At 44.5% G+C, this 27,309-nt stretch overlaps 1 protein-coding gene across 2 annotated transcripts in view; it reads right to left on the minus strand.

Moving 5' to 3' along the window:
• The window catches only part of LOC138663791 (oocyte zinc finger protein XlCOF22-like), a 90,245-nt gene that overhangs the window by 18,388 nt on the left and 44,548 nt on the right, over window positions 1–27,309 (minus strand). Inside the window, exon 1 of one of the 2 annotated variants that reach the window (XM_069750128.1) lies at window positions 2,100–2,139. The exons of the other annotated variant lie outside the window; for it this stretch is intronic. The gene's annotated coding sequence lies outside the window, so the exon portion shown is untranslated. Of the gene's footprint in view, window positions 1–2,099; window positions 2,140–27,309 lie in introns of those variants that run through there. 2 annotated transcript variants of the gene reach the window in all.

The raw sequence follows: 27,309 nt of genomic DNA on the forward strand, positions 1-27,309 counted from the left end.
TAATTTTATTTGAGCATGCTCGAGAAATCTCGAGTAACGAGTATATTCGCTCATCACTAATCATGATCACTAACCAACTTAGTAGCCATTTAGAAACTGTGCAGAGGGGTGCAGAGATCCTTAATCTGTGACCACTCCATAAACGTGATATGCGCCACGTCCACACTGCGTTGGCCCAGGATATACGACACGACATTCTGCGTCAGGGCTCATTGCCGCTGCCCAGTCGCTGCAACATGTGAAAAGTGGAATTCCACCATATCGGCACATCACATATCAACCTGTTAACTGGCATGGAAAAAGAACTCTGTATTGATGCAAGCCAATGACCTGAGGGGTGCGAACGGAGGAAGTGAGCACATAGCTTCAGTGTTTTCTGCAGCAGCTCACCCAGGCCAGGACAGTTTTGGATAAAATGCTGTACTACCAGGTTGAGTACGTGAGCCATGCAAGGCACGGGTGTGAGCTTGCCTTGGTTTAGGGCCACCACCAGGTTTGCACCATTATCAGACACAGCCTTCCCTGGATCCAGGTTCAGCGGAGACAGCCATTGCTTAAACTCGCCCTGCAGAGCTGTCCACAACTCTTCAACTGTATGACTGTGATCTCCAAGGCATATCAATTTTAACACTGCCTATTTGCTGTGTGCCCTAGCTGCGTCATACTGAGGTGGTGAGGATTCACTCTGCATTTTTGGCAGAGGTTGAGGGCGCAGATGGAGGCCCTAGAGGAGGTTGAGAAGGCAGAAGCAGTCGAGGAAGTGTGAAATACAGAGGTTTGTCCTGCAAGCCTTGGGGGATTCCAACACTTTTGGAGCAGCCTCATCCCCACCTGCCCCCACAGCCACCAGAGTCAAGCAGGGTCCAGTCAGCAAGATGTAACTCCCTGGGCCATGCTTAATCATCCAAGTGTCTGTGGTGAAGTGCGCCCTGGCAGACATCGATTTAGTCAAGGAATGGGTGATGTTCTTTGCGACATGCTGCTGTAGCGCACGAACAGCTTTCTTAGAGAAGTTATGGCAACTGAGCAACTGGTACTGGGGGACTGCGACGGCCATCAACTTTCAGAAACCATCTGTATCCACCAAACGGAAAGGCTGCTTTTCTATGGCCACACATTGGAGATGGTGGAGTTAAAGCTCTTGGCTTTGCCATGTGTATTAGAAAACATTCTTTTATGTGACAACTTCGGGACTGAGGGCTGGCTGCTGAGCTGAGAGACAACGGAGTATAGAGAACTGGACAAACTGCTGGACTGTGAGTGAGGTACAGGCGGAGATGTTATGGTGGATGGAGAAGGTGTCTTGTGCTTGGTGACACAAAAGCAGCAGTCATGTCTACTTTCGTAACAGGTGAGCGGCTCTCACTCACCCCAAGTATGGTGGGTAAACAATTGTAGTTTCTGCGGTCATAGACCTGTGTGAGAAGACTTGGAATAGTGACAGGGAAGAAAGAAGCAGCAGATGGTGATGATGGGACCTCTACCAAGCTTTTTTTAATATTTGTCAGATAACATGTGTTGGGTCATCCTTTGTGGTCTCAAAATATGGCCCAGGCTAGGCAACCCTTGCCACCCCTGCGAACTGCACACTTGTTACTTGTGCTGGCAACAGCCAGAGTTGGGGCTGAGTTTGGCGAAATTGTCATGGTTGCATTACTTTGTGTTTGTGTGGGAAGCCGCAACATAACCTCCTCATTTTACTGTAAGGAGCATTATATGGGGCTCATTATATATGGAGCATCATATGGGGACCATTATAAATGGAGCATTGTATGTAGCCCATTATATATAGAGCATTATATGGGGCCCATCGTATACTGGAGCATTATATAGGGCCCATCTTATACTATATGGAACATTACATGGGGCCCATTCTGTTTCGAGCAATATATGGGGCCCATCATATACTGTATGGAGCAATATATGTAAAGTAAGACATGAAATATTTCGCATTGTACTATCCCTATATTTCTCTGCTGTATCTGTGCATCATGAATTGTGGTATGTGTTAAAGGGGCCCACTAAAACTCTTTCGCCCGGGGCCCACGAAAACCTGGAGCCGGCCCTGCGCCCAGTAATGGGGAATCTCCAGCACCTACCTCCACCTGCAGAGCCGCACACCACATATATGGCTGTTCTGTGCACAGGACCTGTGATGAGGTCACAGGAGGGGAGGAGTCAGGGGTCACATGATCAGGGGCCTCAGTGTATGCAGGACTCTGCTGTGCTGGTTGTCATGGTGCTGGATGAGGGGAAGTTTATGTGTGGGGTCAGGAGGGGTTTACAGTGTGGATGTAGCAGAGCCGTGTGTACGAGGTGTACGGAGCAGAGCCGTGTGTGTACGAGGTGTACAGAGCAGAGTCGTCTGTGTATGAGGTGTACGGAGCAGAGCAGCGTGTGTACGAGGTGTACGGAGCAGAGACGTGTGTGTACGAGGTGTACGGAGCAGAGCAGCGTGTGTACGAGGTGTACGGAGCAGAGTCGTCTGTGTACGAGGTGTACGGAGCAGAGCAGCGTGTGTACGAGTTGTATGGAGTGGAGCCGCGTGTACGAGTTGAGCGGAGCCACACGAGTACGAGGTGTACGAAGCGGAGCCGAGTGTGTACGACATGCCACCTCTACAGGGCAATGGGAAGAGGGAGTCTAAGTGCTGGAATAGGCACATCTTCCAGATGTGCCTTTTCTGGGGTGGCTGCGGGCAGGTGTTTTTAGCCAGGGGGGGGTCCTATAACCATTGTCCCTCTCTGGGCTATTAATATGGGCTATTAATATCTGCCCTCAGTCACTGGCTTTCCCTCTCTGGCAGAGAAAATTGCGCGGGAGCCCACGGCAGTTCTTACACACACACACACACACACTAATACCCTTATGAAAATCTAATGGATATGCGGTGGTTTACTGTATGTAAACCATGTCTCATATCCTGTCGGGTTCTGCAATGATTTTACAGAACCCGACGATTGAATTATCGGCTATTCTGCTATATAGCTCTGAATAAAATATAAAGATATATATGTGTGTGTGTCTCACTGATAGATATATATATATATATATATATATATATATATATATATATATATATATATATATACACTGCTACAAAAAATAAAGGGAATGCTAAAATCCAACATCCTAGATATCACTGCACTGAATTATTATTATTTATTGTTATAGCGCCATTTATTCCATGGCACTTTACATGTGAGGAGGGGTATACATAATAAAAACAAGTACAATAATCTTAAACAATACAAATCATAACTGGTACAGGAGGAGAGAGGACCCTGCCCGCGAAGGCTCACAATCTACAAGGGATGGGTGAGAATACAGTAGGCGAGGGTAGAGCTGGTCATGCAGCGGTTTGGTCAAGTGGTGGTTACTGCAGGTTGTAGGCTTGTTGGAAAAGGTGGGTCTTCAGGCTCTTTTTGAAGGTTTCAATGGTAGGTGAGAGTCTGATATGTTGTGGTAGAGAGTTCCAGAGTAGGGGTGATGCGCGAGAGAAATCTTGTATGCGATTGTGGGAAGAGGAGATAAGAGGGGAATAGAGAAGGAGATCTTGTGAGGATCGGAGGTTGCGTGCAGGAAAGTACCGGGAGATGAGGTCACAGATGTATGGAGGAGACAGGTTGTGGATGGCTTTGTATGTCATGGTTAGGGTTTTGTACTGGAGTCTCTGGGCAATGGGGAGCCAGTGAAGGGATTGACAGAGAGGAGAAGCTGGGGAATAGCGGGTGGAAGCGCTCGGTATTAGCGCGAAACGGCCGTCGTCGTCTTGCCTGTCGCACTCCCTCTCTCACTCCCTCCCTTGAACCGCGAAGATGTTTTGCTATATGTTGCAATAAAGGACGTTTGAATTGCCACTGATTGGTGAGTGCTATTGCGTTCTTTCTACTTTTTTATTTATATGGACACTTTGTTTCATGCAAGCACCGCCTTTCATCTGACCGGACTACCTATTGTTGGGAAACTCTCCACATCGAGTTATTAATCTCTGGAACGTTTAGCTGTGCCGCTTACTTTTTTCTTTTCTTGGTTTGGAACTGTTAGGCCGGCGTCACACACAGCGTAAAACAATACGGTCCGTATATTACGGCCGTAATACGCTGAAAAGTCCCGAAAATAGTGGTCCGTAGCTCCTCCGTAGGCAGGGTGTGTCAGCGTTTTTTGCGCATGGCATCCTCCGTATGTAATCCGTATGGCATCCGTACTGCGTGGTTTTCTCGCAGGCTTGCAAAACCAACATACCGCTATAGAAGTGATCCATGTGTCACAAAAAGAAAAAAAAATATATATATATATACTGTATATATATATATATATATATATATGCTGTATATATATATATATATATATATATATATATATGTATTATATATATATATATATATATATATATATCAGTAGACACATATATGTATATATATATTAATATTTTTTCCAGCGCTATACAGCTTGAAAGCCGGTAATTCAATTACCGGCTTTTTCTTTCTCCTTCCTAAAACCCGACATGATTTGAGACATGGTTTACATACAGTAAACCATGTCTTCTCTCCTTTTTTTTGCAGATTCCACACTACTAATGTCAGTAGTGTGTCTATGCAAAATTTGGCCGTTCTATCTACTAAATTAAAGGGTTAAATGGCGTAAAAAATTGGCGTGGGCTCCCGCACAATTTTCTCCGCCAGAGTAGTAAAGCCAGTGACTGAGGGCAGATATTAATAGCCTGGAGAGGGTCCATGGTTATTGGCCCCCCCTGGCTAAAAACACCTGCCCCCAGCCACCCCAGAAAAGGCACATCTGGAAGATGCGCCTATTCTGGCACTTGGCCACTCTCTTCCCATTCCCGTGTAGCGGTGGGATATGGGGTAATGAAGGGTTAATGCCACCTTGCTATTGTAAGGTGACATTAAGCCTAATTAATAATGGAGAGGCGTCAATTATGACACCTATCCATTATTAATCCAATTGTAGTAAAGGGTTAAATAAAACACAAACACATTATTTAAAATTATTTAAATGAAATAAAAACAATGGTTGTTGGAGTATTTTATTCTACGCCCAATCCAGTCACTGAAGACCCTCGTTCTGTAAGTAAAAAAACATAATAAACCAACAATATCCTTACCCTCCGCAGATCTGTAACGTCCAACGATGTAAATCCATCTGAAGGGGTTAAAATATTTTGCAGCCACGAGCTTTGCTAATGCAATGATGCTCATGGCTGCAAAAACCCCGGAAAATGAAGGTAAAGTAGGTCAATGACCTATATTTAGCTTCATTTGCGGTGAGGCGCCCTCTGCTGGCTGTTCCTAGATCGTGGGAACTTTCCTAGAAAGCTCCCAGGCTTTCTAGGTAAGTTCCCACGATCTATGAACAGCCAGCAGAGGGCGCCTCACCGCAAATGAAGCTAAATATAGATCATTGACCTATATTTAGCTTCATTCCCCGGGGTTTTGCAGCAAGGAGCAGCCTGCATTAGCGGAACTCCTTGCTGCAAAATGTTTTAACCCCTTCAGAAGGATTTACATCGTTGGACTTTACAGATCTGCGGAAGGTAAGTATATTGTTGGTTTATTATGTTTTTTCTTTTACAGAACGAGGGTCTTCAGTGATTGGATTGGGCGTTAAATAAAATTTTACAACAACCTTTGTTTTTATTTCATTAAAATAATTTTTAATAATGTGTGTGTGGTTTTTTTTTAACCCTTTCATTCAATTGGATTAATAATGGATAGGTGTCATAATTGACGCCTCTCCATTATTAATTAGGCTTAATGTCACCTTACAATAGCAAGGTGGCATTAACCCTTCATTACCCCATATCCCACCGCTACACGGGAATGGGAAGAGAGTGGCCAAGTGCCAGAATAGGTGTATCTTCCAGATGTGCCTTTTCTGGGGTGGCTGGGGGCAGGTGTTTTTAGCCGGGGGGGCCAATAACCGTGGACCCTCTCCAGGCTATTAATATCTGCCCTCAGTCACTGGCTTTACTACTCTGGCGGAGAAAATTGTACGGGAGCACACGCCAATTTTTTCCGCCATTTAACCCTTTAATTTAGTAGATAGAACGGCCAAATTTTGCATATACACACTACTAACATTAGTAGTGTGGAATCTGCAAAAAAAATGGAGAGAAGACATGGTTTACTGTATGTAAACCATGTCTCAAATCATGTCGGGTTTAGGAAGGAGAAAGAAAAAGCCGGTAATTCAATTACCGGCTTTCCAGCTGTATAGCAGTGGAATAAATATTAATATATATACATATATGTGTCTCACTGACATATATATATATATATACCTATTCTATGTGTACACATTTATTCTACCTATTGGACTGGAAGCTGTCAGTGTGATTTTACTGTACACCGCACTGAATTGCCGGCTTTTCTCTCTAACAGCGCTGCGTATTTCTCGCAAGTCACACTGCTTGTCCGTGTGTAATCCGTATTTTTCACGCTTCCATAGACTTTCATTGGCGTATTTCTTGCGCAGTACGGTGACAAACGCAGCATGCTGCGATTTTGTACGGCCGTAGAAAGCCGTATAATACTGATCAGTAAAATACGGCAGATAGGAGCAGGGGCATAGAGAATAATTGTGCCGTATTTTTTGCGAGTTTTACGGACGTAGTTTCTGCGCTCTTACGTCCGTAAAACTCGCAAGTGTGAAGCCGGCCTTAATGTGTGATAGGTGAGAAGTGGAGTTTTTCCAAGAAAGAGTGGTTGGACCGTGGACAGTTTGAGGGGTGGAGCGTGGAGGCAGGGCTGGGGTGGAGCCTGGGCGGAGTCTCAAGGGGGCCCCGGAAATTTGGCCAGTATGGGGCCCTGAAATTTCTAGTGGCAGCCCTGTATATATATATATATATATATAATATAGACTGTATATATATTTTCACGAACATTTGAGGCCATGGAGCCATACGGATGTCACACAGATACTTTGATGTGAGGAAATCGCATCCTCGCATTGCACACGGATGACATACGTATCACTGTTCATGAAACATTTGTGCGATTCTTGTCTGTGAAGAGCAGAACAATTTTTTATACATTGTGTGTGACTCCAGCCTTACACGGACTCTCAGTCTTGGGGGTCTGGCACTCTCTCTTACAGTCTCTAAATTAGGCCGGAGTCACAATACCATAGAATACGGCCAAGTGCCATGTGAGAAAACATCGCATAGCACTCGGCCCAGTGTTAATCTATGGGGCAACTGACATCACCGTATTCTTTCTCACGTTTATTTGACGTGCGTGTATGATCGCAGTATGCTGCGATTGTATGCATATATCGTCTGAGACTCACCAATGCAAGCCTATGGGTGCAAGAAAAACCCGGACGCCACACGGACCATCCGTCTAGCTTGCAATTTAATTCAATGGGGAAAATCAGTGAGAAATGTAAAGCTATACTCATTTCATTCGAATGTCATATGGATACATGTGTGGGAGAAAATCACATTGCAAACGCAATTGCACATGGATGACCATACAGAGAACACTCGTGCGATTCTCAGCAGAGAGACTCAGGCCAATTTTCTATAAGCTTACTGTGACTCCGGCCTTACATGGATTCTCAGTCCCGGGGATCCGACGCTCTCACTTACAGATTTGGAGCATCTTAGTAGAAGTCTCTCCTGGTCTCTTACTTAGGCATTAGTCTCTAGGCATTAAGGACACTGCTCTCTCCTGGTTCTCCTCCTATCTTTCTGACCGCTCTTTCAGTGTTTCTGTTCTCTGGCTCCACTTCATTTCCTCTTCCTCTCACAGTTAGGGTACCTCAGGGCTCAGTCCTTCTCTCTACACGGCCCCAATTGGACAGACCATCAGCAGATTTGGCTTTCAGTACCATCTTTATGCTGATGACACACAACTATACACATCATCCCCTGACCTTACCCCCGCTGTACTACAGAACGTCACTGACTGTCTGTCTGCAGTCTCCAACATCATGTCTGCTCTCTATGTGAAACTCAACCTCTCCAAAACTGAACTTCTTCTGCTCCCGCCGTCTACTAACCTCCCTAAATCTGACATTTCCCTCTCCATGGGTGGCACCATAACACCCCGGCAGCAGGCACGCTGTCTGGGTGTTATGTTTGACTCCGATCTCTACTTCACCTCCCATATACAATCTCTTGCCCGCTCGTGCCACTTACACGTAAAGAATCCGCCCTTTTCTCACCATGGAAACAACAAAAACCTTCACTGTCGCCCTGATCCACTCCCGCCTGGACTACTGTAACGCTCTATTAATTGGCCTCCCCCTCACTCGACCCCTGTCCAGTCCATCCTTAATGCAGCAGCCAGGGTCGTCCATCTGGCTAATCGTTACTCGGACGCGTCCGCTCTTTGCCAGTCGTTACACTGGCTGCCCATTCATTACAGGATACAATTCAAAGTACTTGTTCTCACCCACAAAGCTCTCCACAGTGCGGCACCCCCATACATCTCCTCCCTCATTTCTGTCTATCGGCCTAACCGACCTCTGCGCTCTGCAACTGACTTTCGACTAACCTCTGCACTAATCCGTACCTCCCACTCCCGACTCCAAGACTTCTCCCGTGCTGTACCAATCCTCTGGAATGCTCTACCCCAAGATATTAGGACCATCCACAATTTGCATAGTTTTAGGCGCTCGCTCAAAACACATTTGTTCAGAGCGGCCTATCACATTCAGTAATCAAAGTCATTTTATGTTTGTGTGTATGGCCCATTCACTATCTCCATCTATCCCCCACCCCCTGAAGATGGCTGGACCATCATTGTAAAAACATCATTGTAAATACACACCTGTACTTTGTATCTCCCCCACCTCATTGTAGATTGTAAGCTCTCATGAGCAGGGTCGTCTTATTTTGCTTTAATTATTGTATTGTTAACGTTGTTACTTATGACTGTTGTGTTTGAAACTGTTTAACTGTAAAGCACTGCGGAATATGTTGCCGCTATATAAAGATTATTATTATTATTAGGCCATGGTCACACTTGCGAGTGTGATGCAAGAAACTCGTGCATCAATACCCGGCACTTGGACAGCAGCGTGCGGCTGCATGTATTTCTATGCAGCCGCATGCTCCGGTCCGAGTGCCAACGGTAGTGCCGGTTATTGATGTGAGAGACTCGAATCAAACTCGCAAGTGTGACCCCGGCCTTACACGGACTCTGGGTCCCAATTCCAGCATTATTTGTCCCTCACTATGAGCACAATTACCCCGCACCCCTTTTCTACACTGTTTTATGTGTGGAATGTAACGCATGATTTCTTTGCTTAGAGACAAATACACCCCACACAGAAATGAATCATCACCAGAAGTCGATTATACTGTGGCGTTACTATTATACTGTGGGTGGCGTTAGATTTTTCAATGTCCTCCTATTTATTTAGGACGTTAGGATTTTAAATTTAGCAGGAAATTCCCTCAGTGGATGTGTCGTTTTTGTGATTTGTTTCTGAAGTGTCTTTTAGGGGCCAACTATTATCCTACAGTAACTGCTTCACCTCTGGAAGTTTTCATCATCGCATTTAGTAAGATTGTTATAGGGGCTGTCAGGAGCCTCCGCTTCAGATCTGAGCGGCCCAACAATGTTACGCTCCAGGGCCGGACTGGCCATCTGGCAATTCTGGCAAATGCCAGAAGGGCCTGTCTAGTCATGGGCTGCCTTGTCTGCTATGTTGTTAATAGAATCTGTCTTCTCAGATGCCCATACTGTTAAGAGTTGTGATGGAGCACAAAGTTGCTGACTGTCACCCCACCAGGGCACGGGTATCATTAGAAATATTGGTCTTGTAGTAAATCTTGGTTTCCTCCATCCGGGATAATATTAGTAATATATCCCGTCTGGTGCTTGGGGACGGGGACAACATGATCCTGTGTGACTTCAAATGCCAGGACTGAATTTAAGCCCCAGTCCGTACCTGTTACGCTCCCACACACATGCACCATCAGCAGGTATAGTTATTCGGTATTGAGGACATGTAGATTTATGTATGAGCCATGAGTAAGGGGGTCCGGAGTCACACCATCATATAACATGGCCGAATGCTATGCGATAAAACATGGCATCGCACTTCGCCCAGTGATACTCTATGGGACAGCTCAGATCTGCGATTATATTCTCATGCGGAACCGGCATGCGAGAACAATCACAGCATGCTGCGATTGGCGGCGAGACGTGGCTCACTCGCACCCATATCAGTCTATGGGTGCAAGTGACAATGCACAGCACTCAGATATCAACCAAGTGCGGGGTGATATACGCCGGCAGCAGAGAAGATGGAGAAATTAATTTCTCCGCCTCCACCGCAGCTGTGCGAGAGGATGACACTCGGCTCCCGCTCACCGCAGAGCAGGAGTAGAGGGTCATTAGCATCTTGCATCGGATGCCATAAGCTGGTGTGACGCCAGCCTTAGTAATATTATCTGAGCAGAGCCCAGAGAAGATCAGGTCCATAATATTTCCGTTGTGAGAGAACAGACCCATTTTGTGTCTGTATTATCTTGTCCTATAACTTCTGTGTCATGGTGATCGAATAAGGCCACAATCACACGTTCATTATTTAGTCAGCATTTTACATCAGTATTTGTAAGCCAAAACCAAGAGTGGAACAATCAGAGGAAAAGTATAATAGAAAAACGTCACCATTTCTGTATTTTTCACCCAATCCTCATTTTGTCACACTGCAGCAGGGTTTTTGATCCACTTCCTCCATACAGATCATCTCCACATCTTTTATGTTCTGGGGCTTTTGATGGGCAACATTGCGTTCAAAGATTTTCTATTGGGTTCAGGTCAGGAGACTGGCTAGGCCACTCCAAGACCTTGAAATGCTTGTTATGCAGCCACTTCTTTGTTGCCCTGGCAGTGTGATTCGGGTCATTGTCATGGTGGAAGACCCAGCTACAATTCATCTTCAATACTTTTACTGAGAGGAGTTTGTTGGTCAACATTTCGTGATACATGACCCCATGCATTCTCTATTCAATACGGTGCAGTCGTCCTGTCCCCTTTGCAGAAAAGCACCCCCAAAGTAAGATGTTTCCCCACCATGCTTCATAGTTGAGATGGTGTTCTTGGGGTTGTACTCATCCTTCTTCTAACTCCAAAAACGATGAGTGGAGTTGATACCAAAGAAACGGTTTTACTTTGGTCTCATCTGACCACATAATCTTCTCCCATGCCTCTTCTGGATCATCCAGATGTTCATTGGCAAACTTCAAATGGCCTGGACATGTGGTGGCGTGAGCAATGTGATCTTGGGTGCCCTGCAGGATTTTAACCCATGATGGCATAGTGTCATACTAATGGTAATGTCTGAGACTGTGGTCCCAGCTCTCTTCAGGTCATTGACCAGATCCCCCATGTAGTTCTGGGCTGATTCCTGATCTTTCTCAAAATCATCCTTACCTCACAAGGCGAGATCTTGCATGGAGACTCAGACCAAGTAAGATTTACCTTCATCTTGCCTTTTCATCAAGCTTCTTAACTATTCTTTAGCCCATCCCATCCTTGTACAGGTCTACAATTTTGTCCCTAGTCTCCTAAGACAGCTCTTTGCTCTTGGCCATGGTGGAGAGTTTGGAGTGTGATTGAGTGTGTGGACAGGTGTCTTTTGTACAGGTAACGAGTTCAAACAGGTGCAATAAATATAGGTAGCGAGTACAGCGTAGGAGGGCTTCTTAAGGAAAATCTAACAGGTCTGGGAGAGCCAGAATTCTTGCTGGTTGGTAGTCTCACAACACAGCTGTCGGGTGACCCTGGACCAAGGGCTCCTGTCCCATCCCTAACATTAGGGGGAACCCTAGCTTGCCCTGCTTCCCGGGATATTTCAGATGGCAAAGATGCCGGGGCCTCCACCCTTGCCTTTTCTCCTAAGTTTAGCCCTCTGTCTGTTCTCTTCCCCCACCCAGGGAAGAGGGGGTGTAACTGTGCACCGCACTACATCAACCCAATGAACAGAGTAACACAGACAAGGGTTAACAGAAATACAAAATGTTCACTCACATATAACAGAGGAATCCACCGGGGTGTGCAGGAAGGGGAAAAAAACAAAATAGTGAAGGATAAGGAAGACCACGCATACAAACCAAACAACAGTCGCTAATTACTCCTACAACTCTCCTTCTCATACCAACTCCTTTTCCTCAGTTAGCCATGCAGCAATAAGTCTAGCTCTGACGAGGATTAGTAACAGAGCCCAGATTATAAAGGGAAAAGGAGTGGCTAATCGAGCACAGGGATTTCCAACATGGCCGATTAACCCCTGTTCTGCCAAAAGAAAGAAACACATTTAATATGACGGAGAAGTGGTTTTCCTCAGCGCCAGAGTAGAAGCAATCAGACGATGTGGTCTTCTGGCTCTATGCTGTTGCGCTAACCCCGTGGCAGTACGCCCTCTTCTACGAGGGACCATCGGAAACCTCAGGACCAGGCTTATTATGCCATGCCACGTGAAAAGCCTGGACCAGTCTGGCCACATGAACATCAGATGCTGGTACCCTTATCCTCTCCTCAGGACCATACCACCTCCAATGTACCAGATACTGAAGCGATCCATGGACGAGAGTTCAAGATCTTCACAATCTGAAACTCCAGATTACCATCGACAATGACAGGAGATGGTGTAGAGGCAATGGTACTGAAGATGCAACAAACTTCTTGAAGAGAAAACGAGGTAATACATTATGGATCCTAAATGTAGATGGTAAAGCAAGGCGGAACTCCACGGGTTTGACGATGGCTATCATCTTACAAGGACAGATAAACCTGGGACCCAGTTTACAAGACAGAACCTTCAGCTTAATGTTCCTAGAGGACAACCACACCAAGTCACCAACACACAGGTCCGAACCCACCAAACGTCTCCGATCAGCCATACGCTCATATTTGGATCCCATCTTCCTCAAATTATTTGTAACCCCCTGCCATATGGTAGAAATGGAAGATGAAAATAGTTCTTCCTCCAGGAATCCAGAATGGTGATTACCAATAAAAGAACTAAACTGAGGATGGAACCCACATGCCCTGAAAAATGGGACTTACCAGTTGATTCCTGACCATTATTTACCGCAACATCGGCCAACGGTAAATAGCTAACCCAGTCCTCCTGATTTTCAGAGACAAAATATCTGAGATACGTCTCTAGATTTTGGTTAACCCGTTCAGTCTGCCCATTGGACTGCAGGTAAAAAGCGAAAGAAAATGACAAATGGATCCCCAAATGGGTGCAAAATGCCATCCAAAACTTGGAGACAAACTGCATCCCCCCCCCCCCAATCAGGAACAATATCAGTCGGGATCCCATGTAGCCCAATTATTTCCCTGACAAAAACATGCGACAAGGATTTGGCGTTTGGTAATGCTGGTAAAGAGATAAAATGACACATTTTACTGAATCTATCCACCACCACCAGGATTACAAGTATTCCCCGCTGACAAGAGTGAGAAAGTCAACTGACAAGTGAGTCCCAGGTCTGCTGGGGATCTCCAATGATTGAAAAGCCCCGACAGATGAATATGAGAGGTCTAAGGCTATGTTCACACTTTGCGGATTCCACTGCGGATTTTTCCGCAGCAGAATCCCAAAATCCGCAGTGAAAACCCATCGCGGTTTTTACTGCGGATTTATTGCGGTTTTTACTGCGGTTTCTTCTGCAGATTTTCATCTGCAGTTTCCTATTGGAGCAGGTGAAAATCCGCAGAAAAGAAGTGACATGCTGCGGAATGTAATCGGCTGCGTTTCCGCGCGGTTTCTTCCGCAGCATGTGCACAGCGTTTTTTGTTTCCCATAGGTTTACATTGTACTGTAAACTCATGGGAAACTGCTGCGGATTCGCAGCGGTCTAATCCGCTGCGGATCCGTAGCAAAATCCGCAAAGTGTGAACATAGCCTTAGAATGCACGCAGACAGTGCAGGCGGTTACATACTCCCAGACATCCTTATGAGAAGCTGGCCACCAAAAATGCCGAATAAGCAGATCCACGGTGGCTTAATTACCAGGATGTCCAGTCAACACTGAATCATGACTTTCACTGAGGTCTCTAAGATGGAGATTAACCAGAATGAACAGATTACCAAGTGGAGAGGCAGCAGAGGCGTCCCCCTGAGTGTCAACAACTTCTCTTTCCAGATTGGAACATATAGACGCTATAACCACCCCATTTTGAAGAATAGGTACCAGTTCACACTTATTTACTCCCCCAGAAAAGCAATGGGATAAGGAATCCACCTTAATATTTTTTATTCCCTGGCCTATAAGTGACAAAAAAGTTAAACCTGGTAAAGAACAATGCCCATCTTGCCTGTCGAGGTGTTAGATGTTTCGCCGAAAACAAGTATACCATATTCTTATGATCCGTGATTACCATCGCTGGTTAAACTGCTCCCTCCAGAAAATGACACCATTCCTCAAAAGCCCATTTGATTGCTAAGAATTCCCTGTTACCAGTGTCATAATTTCTCTCAGCCGGTGACAGGTTTTTCGAGAAACAAACACTTGATTGCCATTTACCAGGAAATGCACCTTGTGATAATACAGCCCCCACACCCACCTCAGATGTATCGACCTCCATGATAAAAGGCTGAGACGTCAGGCTGAATAAGAATTGGCGCAGATGCAAAACACCATTTCAAAGTGTCAAATGCTTCCCTGGCAGGATTGGACCGCTTGGAGAAGTCCGTCCCCTTCCTGGTCATATCTGAAAGAGGTTTGGCTACTGCCGAAAAGTTTTTTTTTTTATGAACTTATGGTAGTAGATGGCGAAACCTAAAAATCTTTCTAACACCTTCAAATCCTCTGTACAATCCCAATCCAATACCGCCCGGACTTTCGCCGGATCCATGCGCAAACCTGTGGAAGACAACACATTTCCTAGGAAAGGGATCTCCTGACCGAGAACATACACTTCTCGGTTTTGACATATAATTTATTATCACGGAATATATGTAAGACCTGCCTGACATGTACCTGGTGTGACTCACGGTCAGGTGAATAAATTAGTATACATCCAGATAGATAACAATGAATCAGCCTGCCAAGTGACTAAAGATGTAATTTATAAAGTGCTGAAAGACAGCAGGCACGTTTGTCAACCCAAAAGGCATCACCAGATTCTCCTAATGTCCCTCAGGTGTATTGAACACAGTCTTCCACTCAATCCCCCCTGAGGTCCATATTAAAGAATCATTTTGCCTCTACAATTTGATTAAAAAGGTCATTGATGATACGGATCACGACAGTGATCGCATTGAGTTCCCGGAAATCCAGGCAAGCGCATAACCCCCCCTCTTTTTTCTTTAGAAAAAAAACCCACGGCAATGGGGGATGAGGATGGTCTGATATGACCCTTAGCCAGGCTTTCCGTGATGTAGTCCTTCATGGCCTGTCTCTCTGGACCAGAGATATTATACTAGATACTGCCACTACTTTTTCTTACACGAATGATGATGCCATACGGATTTTATCTGGCAATCTTACTGATAATGCATTTTTAAAGAAACCCACTGCAGACATGCTCAGGAAAAAACATGAGAGTGAAAAAAGAAGATATATTTCCTATGAGCTACATGTGACAACACTCACGGAATACTATAAAGCACGTAGGATACCATGTAGCCTATGTCCACATTTGCATCCTACATTACTGTCAGATAATATACAGTTTTGCAACAAATTTGAATCCATCACTAATAAATTTTCTTTTGATTTGATGCTTCTTAACTAAGAATTTTTTCGTATTGAAATGGGGACGGTTAAGAATATTGAGGATCTGGGACAGCAACTGGCTAGCCTGATGACAACACAGGAACTTGAGTCCTGCAAAACCCAATTGGAGGAAAATCTTTTGAAATTCCGTGGAGATATCGAGAGGACTAAGAGGAATAAGTGGTTCCGTGACGCGGAGGATTATAAATCAGGCCGCAATTTTTCCTGGCACCCTGGTGCACAATTATCTTCTAACAATAGAAGGGCCAGATTTCCACAATCAAGGAAAAAGAGGAGACCACAGAATAAGGATTCCCAGAGGTTCGGTTTTAAATAGCGGAATCTGATTCGACTGATGATTCTAGCCTGGGAGCGTCTACTTCTTTCAGTTTTTTTAGGAAAGAAGAAATCGGACAAACCAGGTACCAAAGGAGGACTCGTAGAGGTGGCAGGAAACACAGGAGGAAGAGGAATGAATCGAGAACAAAAGAATGTCTACAAATCTTCCATGAGGACTCGGAATATGGACAAGAGGCGGAAGGGTGTATGAGTTGTAATGAATTGGTGGTAAATATATAATCATTAGAACTGTCTAAGGTTGAACATGATGTATTGGCTAAAGGGCTTTCTTTTTGTCCGACAAATTCTGATTGGTTTGGAATAGAATGGGATCTGTATTCTTTTTATAGAAGATTGCGAATAACATCGTACTTCTCTGATAAACAGAGTGGTGATGATAAGCTTGTGGAAAGGTTAACCCCTTAGTGACGGAGCCAAATTTTTGAAATCTGACCAGTGTCATTTTATGTGGTAATAACTCTGGAATGCTTCAACAAAGCCCAGTGATTTTGAGATTGTTTTTTCGTGACACATTATACTTTATGATAATGGTAAATTTAGGTTGATATGCTTTATGTTTATTTATAAAAAATATCAGAAATTTGAAAAAAATGTTAAAAAATTAGCAATTTTCAAACTTTGAATGATTATCCCTTTAGTCCAGATGGCCATACCACAGCAAAACATTAATAAATAACATTTCCCACATGTCTGCTTTACAACAGCACCATTTGCAAAATGTTATTTTATTTTGTTAGCATTTTAGGAGGATTAAAAATGTAGCAACAATTTAAATTTTTTTCAAGGGAATTTACAAAATGTATATTTTTAGGGACCTATCCATGTTTGAAGTGAATTTGGGGGTCCTATATATAGGGAAATCCCCACAAGTGATACCATTTTGAAAACAGCACCCCCTGACATATTGAAAACTGCAGTCAGGTCGTTTGTTAACCCTTCGGGTGATTTTCAGGAATTAATGCAAAGTGGCATAAGAAAAATGAAAATGTGTATTTTTATCACCTAAATGTCACTAACTTCTGAACAGGTTACTACAGCCGACAGACTCTAAGGCCACTATTTGGTCATGAATTTCCATGACAAACATCAGGACCACAAAATCATGATCTGAGTGCACCAATTGGGATAAAGAGGAAGCCCCCACAGTCTGTTAACCGTTTATAATGATGTAGTCACTATTGACAGCAGCATCTAAGGGGTTAAATAGATTTGGATGGTGCAAACACTGATCATGGCTGATGCAGCAAGTTGTCAGCTATAGTTTACAGATGACAGCTGCTGGATTGTCACCTGTATGGGGATATAAGTCTCTTATATCTCAAGTCAGTTAAAAGGTGTATTGGCGGTCACTAAGGGGAATGGTTTTACCATTAAGGAGACAGGTTTATTTAATAAGAGTTCTTTTCAGCCTCCCATTAAAAATCACTTTGTGGAATCATATATTGAACTTGTAGAGATGGATGTAAAATTTCTAAAAGAGAAATATCGATATTCTGGTAGAAATAACCTCTCTATTGAAGAGAGACAAGCCTTACAGCGATTATCCAATAACACCAACATCACGATCAAGCCAGCCGATAAAGGCGGGGTGGTGGTAGTAACGGATACTGATAAATATAAGGCTGACATTTTTGAACAGCTAGCTGACATTGACGTGTACACTAAATTTACTGGTGATCCCATTACCCGATTCCATAGGGATCTGCAGCTCCTGATCGAGGATTCCCTCAACAGTGGACTATTCATCATCATCTGTCTGAATTTCTATTGATCAAAGCTCCTGTTATGCCTATTTTATATACCCTTCCCAAGATCCACAAAATTTGTTTAACCCACCTGGACATCCTATTGTTTCAGGGAGTGGCTCTATGTGCAATGGGGTAGCAATTTTTCTTGATAAGGTCTTACGGCATTTTGCAACCTCGGCCAGGTCCTACATCCGGGATACTAATAACTTTTTGGATAAGATTGAGAATATTCATGTATGTGCCACTACCATCCTGGTATCCTTCGATGTGGTTTCTCTTTATACCTCGATTGAACATGATAAGGGTCTACATGCCGTCGGTCTTGCGCTATCAGGCTCGGACATGGCTCCAGATAGTGCACAGTTGGTCCTCACACTGCTGGAGTTCATCCTCAGGAGAAATTTTCTTCTCTTTGGGGATGATTACTACCTGCAGGTATGGATTACCGCATGGGGTCCAACGTGGCCCCCACATATGCTAACATCTATATGGCGGTATTCGAGGATCAACATGTGTATAGATCCATCTTCTGGCGCCATGTCTGGGCCTGGTGGCGCTACATCGACGACATTTTATGTATATGGGAGGGTACTATTGATGACTACCTTAGATTTCAGGCTGAACTTAATGATGTGTTCCCTGAGTTAAAATTTACAATAACATTCTGCTGAGAACGTACAATTTCTTGATACGATGGTGTATAAACATAAGGATGTGTTGCAAACAGATTTGTTTACTAAAGTAACTGACAGAAATAGTCTTTTGTATTACAGCAGCCATCACCCTAAAAAGATGATTGATTCTCTTCCCTGGAGCCAGATGGTTCGGGTACGTAGAATAGTATCTGATGAAGATAAATGTGATTCAAGACTTGATGAGATTTGTGACAGATTTATTCAAAGGGGTTATCCCAAGAGGGACATTCTAGATCACAAAAATAGGGCCATTAGTTTAACAGTAGACGAATTGAGCCCTAAACAGAATAAGATGAAACAGAAACGTGAGTAATAGTATTGGAAAAATTTTGAATAAACATTGGGGACTGTTGGGTAAAGGTATGCCACAAATCCCTGACTTTGCCTATCGAACGATTTTTTCATATAGGCGGGGACGTACTTTAAGGGACAAACTCGGGAAATCAGATGTTGGCACTGGTAAGAGTGCCACTCAATGGACATTGTGTCCACCTCGGATGGGAAATGTTCCATGTCTAGGCTGTGCCTGTTGTGGTAATATGCTAAAAGGGAGATACTTTCAACCACCCACGGACTGGTAAAAAAATGTGTAATTAAGGAACGCTATACCTGCTCTTCTAATTTTGTTATCTATTTGATAGTATGCCCTTGTGGGTTAATGTATGTGGGTGAAACCACAATGGAAGTTAGAGCACGTATTAGCAAACATAAGAGTACCATCAGAACCAAACTGATTGAGCTACCTATTCCCAAACATTTTAGTGAGTGCAGACACTCTGTGAATTAGTTAAGATTTAGAGTCATTGATGGAGTCCCTATACAGAGAAGAGGTGGAGATAGGGTAAAAATCTTGAAACAGAAGGAAATGAGATGGATTTCGGTTCTAGAAACGTTACATCCTAAAGGTCTCAATGTCGACTATAATTTACAGATTATACCCTGACTCCTTAGTTCTCTGTCCGTGTCATGATCTGTTGGCATTTTTTTACTTGTTTGTTTTTAATCTTTTTTTTTAAATAAATGTGTGTTCTAATATATGTATATTTTTGTGTCCCTTTAGGATTTCACAACCAGGGACGATTGGAGGCTGTTGGGCTGAACTCCTTTGAATTAACTCCATCTATTGTGATTTTGTGTCTTTGTTACCCAAGCCCTCGTTTTCCTCCTTGTCTGCCAAATCCTAATATAATATGTGATTATCTGCTACTATGCAAGTGTCGACCTAGATCCCCTTAGATAGGACTATTGTCCCATAGCTTCCCGGTTGCCATGAAGATGGCCTGGTTAGCTACCTGGAGCTTCCACAGGGATGCGGGAGGTGTGGGCATGCTATGGGTGGTTTTGTGGGGGTGGTCAAGTGAGTCTTTGCTTGGTCCCCCCTGGACTGAACATGGACGCACGCGCTCTCTGCGCTCTGGTTGGTAGGCCTGGACTCATCTGATATGCGCCATGTGTGCGTGCGCGGTGGGCTGCGGTCATGTGATGACACGTGGCTGCCCACCGGATGTGACCTCAGCGTGTGAGCGCGCTGACACTCGTGAGCTGACGGGTGAAGTAAGTGAGATACACACTTGTGGGAGACAGATGATAGGTTGGTTTAAATATAAGCACAGATGCAATAAGGATTAATGATTGGCTTATAGGGTTGTTTACATGGGTGATTATGTTGATTGGTAGGGGGTTACTATGACTACCGGATAGCCTTTAGGTGATTGGCATCTGTATATAAGGGGTGTGTCTTGCTATACTACACCGACGGCTAAGATTGTTAAAAAGCATGTAAACTTTGTGTATCATTTGTATGTTTATTGAGATACTATGAGACATGTTTTATACATGTTTTTATGCTATTTGTGTATATTTAATAAAGGCGATTCCTTGATGGTGACTGGTGCTTATCTAGCTCCACACTATATAAGGTAGCCATTTGTACTACATTGTATACCTGACAAAGACCATGTTTGGTCAAAACGTTGTATGACTTTGATGGCAGAATAAAGAAGCTATATATTTTTTTCACCTGGATTGGATGCTGCTCGCTTTTCTTTACCAGAGATATTATAGAGTCTGCTCTTGGGCAGCTTGACCCTAGGAGAGATTAATGGGGCAATCATAAGGACAATGGGGAGGAAGCTCTAGGCTTCCCTGCTCAGACAACACATCTCCAAAATCCGACAGGTAACTAGGCACTGACTGGGTATCCATCCCAGCCAACCTGGTATCCAAGCCGTGCCCTCGACAGTACACACTCCATTTAGCTACTTCCTGAGTCTGCCAATCTACTAAAGGATTGTGCAGAGTGAGCCAAGGAAGTTCCAGTACCAAAGGTGAAGGCAGACCCCTAATCACATAACAGTCCAACACCTCAGTGTGCATGGCACCCACCTCAAGCCACAAGTCTCGGACAACTTGAGTAAAGTGCCCCTGTCTTAAGGGGGCAGAGTCTATGGCAATTATGGGTATGGGTCTGGACAGAGTATGCAGGATGAGACCTTGGACCTGGATGAAGTTGGTATAGATCAAATTAAACCCCACCCCACTGTCCAGAAATGCAGACACGTCCACCTTAATTCCACCTACGTGTGTTATGGCTGGTTGATAGAACTGTGTCCTACCCACAGAGGGGACATGTACATCCGGGTTGCTAACCTCTCCGAAACCAGGGTCCTCTAGTTTTCCGGCGGTTTGTTTAATACGTGGTCAGGAAGGACACGTGCCCACAAAGTGGCCCTTTTTACCACAAAAGAAACACACACTCCCCTTACTTCGTGCAACAGATAATTTACAAGACTCTGATGCTGCACCCACCTGCATGGGTTCCTCAGTAGGCTCAGTGCTGACCTCCTTCGATCCCGGACCTCCAACACCCAGAAGTGACTCCCTATGTCTCTGGTGAAGACGGCGATCACCTCGGATTGCCAGACATGGCTGCCTCAAGGGAGTCAGGGGTCTCATACAGAGCTAAGACATCTTTTACCCTTAATGCAAGCCCCTCACAGAACAGACTACAGAGTGCGGGGTCATTTCACTTGGTATCCGTGGCCCACCTCTGGATTTCGGAGCAAAATTCCTCCGCTGGGTGGCCTCCTTTCTAAAGTTGGCACAGTGTGGACTCAGCTAAGGAGATGCGATCAGAGTCATCATATACAAGGTCCAGTGTCTGAAAAAATCCCTTTACCGTATGAAGCCACTGTGAGTCAAACGGGAGAGAAAACGCCCATGCTTGGGGTTCCCCCTGAAGGAGCGAGATAACTATCCCCACACGTTGCTCCTCTGTACTGAGGAAACCAGACGCAACTTGAAGTACAGTTTACATGCCTCTTGATCTCTGGATCTTGGGGTCCACTGTGGTTTTCTGGAGAGATGGGAGTCCCACACCAGAAATATCAGGGTGCTGCAAAATCAACGTGAGTATACCCGCCACCTACAGCTTGAGCTGCTGCATTTCCCCTGTCAGAGCAGAGATTGGAACCATCATGGATCAAAGAAAATAGTAGCGGTCAGAGCTAATATCATGACACAGCTGTTGGCTGACCAGGGGATCCTTTCCTGTCCCTAACACTAGGGGGCACCCTAGCTCGCCCTTCTTCCTGGGATACTTCAGATGGCGAAGATGCCTGGGCCTCCACCCTTGTCTTATCTCTTAAGTTAGCCCTCCATCTGTTCTCTTCCCCCACCCAGGGAAGAGGGGGCGCTACTGTGCACCGCAGTACATCAATGCGACGAACAGGGAAACACAGACAAGGGTTAACAGAAAACTCCAGACATACAAAATCTTCACTCAAAACCAAAAATAAAGAAGGATAAGGAATTACCACGTGTACAAACCAGTCACTAAAAACTCCTCTACTTCTCATACCAACTTGTCACGGTTCACGGGGAGGATACCTTTATCATCCCCACCACTCACACCAATTTGTCATGAACCGGGGTTGTTTGGTTGCCCCTGGTTCTTTCTGAGGGGGATTTATCTATATCCCACTTCCCAGTTCTGGTTTGGAACTTACAGCTCTCTGGCGCCCCCCTTACCCTCAGGTCAGACAGGGTACTGCACCTAGGATAATTAGTCGCCAGAAAGGCTGCCTTAGTTTGTACTGCTAATGGGCACACCGCAGCGAGGGCGATATAACTACTCCCAACTCAGGCGGGAACAATAATTATCAACGCCATCACTACAAAGCCTCCCAAACGCACAGGACAAATTCCGCTGCCACCAGCTCCGATTTCTTAATTATTAACGGGTCCGAAGCCAACCCAAATTAGTAGCGTAATTCACTTCAGAGGATGTGACAGTACATTATAGAGCAAGGAGAGACAAAGCTAATAATTTTATATATTTTACTCCAAAAAAAGGTAGCCAGTGTTTACAGAAGTATAAAAAGATATTATAAAGACAATTATTGTATGTACAGTAGAATTACAAATAAAATGGGATTAAAATTGAAAAAACACTTACATTTCATTCAGATCACTTCATCTCATGGCTGACCATGTGCTTCGGGGACACATCAAGATGCATCACACTTCTATATAGCAGCTAGACCCCCGGACAAAGGACACGCACGACTGATGTCCCACTCAGTTATCTCCCCATTTATTGACCTCACTCAGAGGCTGAATCCTCCCCTTTCTTAGAGTTATGACAAACCATTTTGATACATAACTCGTTGTATGAACCTCGTGAACGGGGGTTCCCTGGGTCTGCCAAGCACAGCGCCGAGGCCAAACTTGCTGGCATCGGTCTGCACCAGGAACGGACAGCTGCTGTCAACTGCTTTTAACACAGGAGGGAGTGTTGCACAGGGCTGTTTTCAAAGCCTGGAAGGCCCCCTCACAGCTGTCAGTCCAGTCGACTATTTGGGGTAGCTTCTTCCTGGTGAGGTCCGTCAAGGGTTTTGCCAGGCTACTATAGTTCTGTACGAAGCGCCTATAGCACCCTGCAGTGCCCAGGAAGGACATCACCTGCTTCTTGGTCCTGAGGGTGGGCCAGGACGCGATCACGTCCACTTTCCCAGGCTTTGGCCTTATGGAGTTCCCAGTGCCCCAAGTAGTGGATCTCTCATGCCCATTGGGCACTTTCCTGGCTTGATGGTCAGACCGGCTTGGTGAATTCACCTGAGCATCTCCTGAAGATGCTGCAGGTGTTCGTCCCAGGAGGAACTGAAGATGGCAATGTCATCCAAGTACGCCATCACGTACTTCTCCAGTCCATGAAGCAGGTGGTTGACCATCCGCTGGAAAGTGGCAGGGGCATGCTTCATGCCGAAGGACATGACCGTGGACCCGTACAGTCCAAAGGGTGTGATAAAGGCAGACTTCTGCACCTTGGGGCTCAGGGGAATCTGCCAGTATCCTCGACTCAGGTCCATTATGGACAGATATTTTGTCCAGTTTGGGTGCACGTCAGAGGCTGTGATGTCTGTGAGCCCCCTGTAGTCCACGCAGAACCAGGTGGTCCGATCCTTCTTTGGCACGAGAACTACAGGTGAGGCCCACGCGCTCTTTGACCGTTGAATCACCCCCTGCTGTAATATCTCATTGATCTCCTGGAGCATAACCTGCTGCACCTCGTCGGAGATCTGATAGGGGGTTCGCCGTAGTGGGGCATGATTCCCAGTGTCTAGCTCGTGGACCGCTAACTCAGTCCTTCCAGGTTGGTTGGAGACCACAACGCAACAAGGATCCTTAAAATATAACTTTTAATATTTAAAGCTAAAAAAGTTTGTTCCAATATATGCAACAAAGGTATTACAAGTTATAACCCATGAAAGTCAGATACAAACTACCTTACCCTGTCTGGTAGCCTATTCTCAATCACTACCTGACAGCGGAGGTTGGCACCCTAAGTTTCTGCGGTAGGCGCCCCCGCTCCTCGACGACTGGCCCTAATAGCCCTAAATAGACCCTATATTCCCTAAAAAAGACGTGTCAAATCTATCCACCCCAGAAAAAATGAAAGAAATATAAAAAATCAAAACACTACACAAATGAAAGTAGAAAAAAATAAAAAAAAATAAACATAGCAGAAAAACAGAAACGCTTAGGCGTTCTGGTTTCGCACCTCTATGAGCGCTGTGCTGAGAGTATGTACGCATGCGTAGTACCAAAATGCGATTCATGTAGTGTGCGCGCCGCCCTGGATTTTTCGTGTGGCGGGCGTCGGATGGGCACGCATGCGCGGTATGTGTTTTCAATATACACCGCTGTGTTTAGAACGTCATTTTTGGGAATCTGCAAAGCTGGTGCGCTCCACCTACGTACTTCCGGGTGCGCGGCTAGGGGGCCTGGCCGCTCTCCACGTGGAGCATTCAGATGAGGATATAAGACGGCAACGGTATGTACAGTGCTCATGCATCTTGATATCTCTGTGGCATTGATCCATGTCCCCTGATGAACCCCCAGGATTTTCACGGGGGGGAAACGCGTCGGGCAGAATAGGGAGGACATCCCGGCAGAAGTCTTAACGGAGCTGGATGATCGCATCACCACCCACAACGCCTCTGGGACGCAGATGAGTAGAAGCGTTGGATACAGTATTGAACTATGGGGTGTCTTTGGGACAACTTTTTCAACCGGCTTTGATGGTCCTCTGTTTTTTCTTTTTGCTGGGATGTCTCTGGTATGAGGTGGGCCACTGTCCTCTTGTGAAATCCATTTATTTGGGAGTCATTGGACTGATTTTGGATTTACTTTCTGGATTATACTTATTATTATTTTTTTCTTGCAAGTAAAAATATACGGGATGGAGTGGCTCGCTGATATTTTATGGATAAACGAGACATTGGTATTTGTACTTATTGGGATGTGATTTTGGACTATTTCCCTTTAAGGGACTTTTTTCCTCTGGCAGACAACAATTTTGTGTTTTTTTGCTGTGTTTATTTTTTTCATTTTTTATTTTTATTTTTGTAGTTTTTTTTATTTTTTATATTTCTTTCATTCTTTGGGGGGTATTTATACTGGATATGTCCCTTTTTGGGAAACATCATTGAATGTACAGAAGCACATGATCACCCTGAAGTATATATATGTGATGGTGTGGCCCGCTGATATCTTTCTGGATTAAAGAGACATGGGTGTTATTTCTACCCCTTTGGCAGTGACATTTCCAAATATCCCTATTTAAGGGACTCTCTGATTCGACGGATCAAGAAAAAATTTTTTTTTCTGTTTTTCTGCTATGTTTATTTTTTTTTTATTTTTTTCTACTTTCATTTGTGTAGTGTTTTGATTTTTTATATTTCTTTCATTTTTTCTGGGGTGGATAGATTTGACACGTCTTTTTTAGGGAATATAGGGTCTATTTAGGGCTATTAGGGCCAGTCGTCGAGGAGCGGGGGCGCCTACCGCAGAAACTTAGGGTGCCAACCTCCGCTGTCAGGTAGTGATTGAGAATAGGCTACCAGACAGGGTAAGGTAGTTTGTATCTGACTTTCATGGGTTATAACTTGTAATACCTTTGTTGCATATATTGGAACAAACTTTTTTAGCTTTAAATATTAAAAGTTATATTTTAAGGATCCTTGTTGCGTTTTGTTTTTTTGGTTGTTCTCTAGGATCCTGATACTATTTGCTTTGAGTGGTTCTTTTGTTGGTATTTTTTGGTTGGTATGGCGGGTTTCCTGTCAGGACCCCTAGATACGAATAGATGGTTTGATGATGCAAGGGAGGCTTTCTCGGATGTTGAAGGCTCAGGGGGTACGATGGCTACCCCTACTTTGAAAAATTTGTTTTCAGACCTACTTAATGCGTATAAAAACAATATAAGATCCTGGTGGGAGGTACAATCTCTTGAAAACTATATAAAAAACAAGATTATACCTTTTGGGTTGAGGATACATCTGGTACCAGCGCCCAGGTGTGCATCCCCCACACTATTAAAAAGGTGGGAGGAGGAATCTATCTCGTCATCTTTAAGGTTCATGCAAATCCTAGTTGATGAGGAGAAGAAGACCTTTGAAAAAACGGCTACGTTATTGAAGGAATTGATTGAAAAAACTCTTAAGTTTAAAACTGACCCTGATTTTGGGACTAGAGAGGAATCCTTAAAGAGTTCAGTGGATAGGTTCCACCTTGAGATCAAGGATAGAAAACATAAACGTTTTCTAAAAGACAGTGCTGAGTTTAAAGAAAAACGGGCTTATCCTGCGTTGCAAGTAACACCGACAACTAATACTGAAATATCATCCTCAGACATTGAATCCTCTGACGTGGATTCGGCTCCAAGAGTTTTTTTACCGAGACAACAGCCTAGAAATAGGGGACGAGGGAAAAGGGGTCGGAGATGGCAGACCCGCAGTATAGAACGGGGTTATCCCTCTGCTTCTTCCTCATCCTCTTTTTTAGAGGATCGAGGGACTCTCCCCTATTATTTGAGAAACCGGACTCCTCTAAGTTAACCAAAATAGAGACCACTGTGGATAAATACCACATCATGAACCTCTCCTCGTATACCTTGTCACCTATGGAAAATAGGGTTTTGTCACTAGGTCTTAGTTTTGTTCCGACTACGAGATTTGACCCTTTCAATTGGATTAAGGATCTGAATTTGTTTACCAGGAAACTGAAGTGGAGACCTTTTTTTCAGAGAAACGATGCTTTGAAATGCCAACAGTTGGGCATTTCATATGATGACCTCGCTGATTTGGAGATTTTGGAGGGCTTGGCCGAGGAGGGGTCCAGACAGCTGGGTGAAGGCCCTTTTTCGGAATTGAAGCCAATTAGTAAAAGGATGCCGCCTCCAGGTGACTATGGTAGCATTGAAATTTTTCAAAAATTGGTAACCGAGGAGTTGAAT

This window comes from Ranitomeya imitator, chromosome 2 (assembly GCF_032444005.1).
Source record: "Ranitomeya imitator isolate aRanImi1 chromosome 2, aRanImi1.pri, whole genome shotgun sequence".
Classification (NCBI taxonomy): domain Eukaryota; kingdom Metazoa; phylum Chordata; class Amphibia; order Anura; family Dendrobatidae; genus Ranitomeya; species Ranitomeya imitator.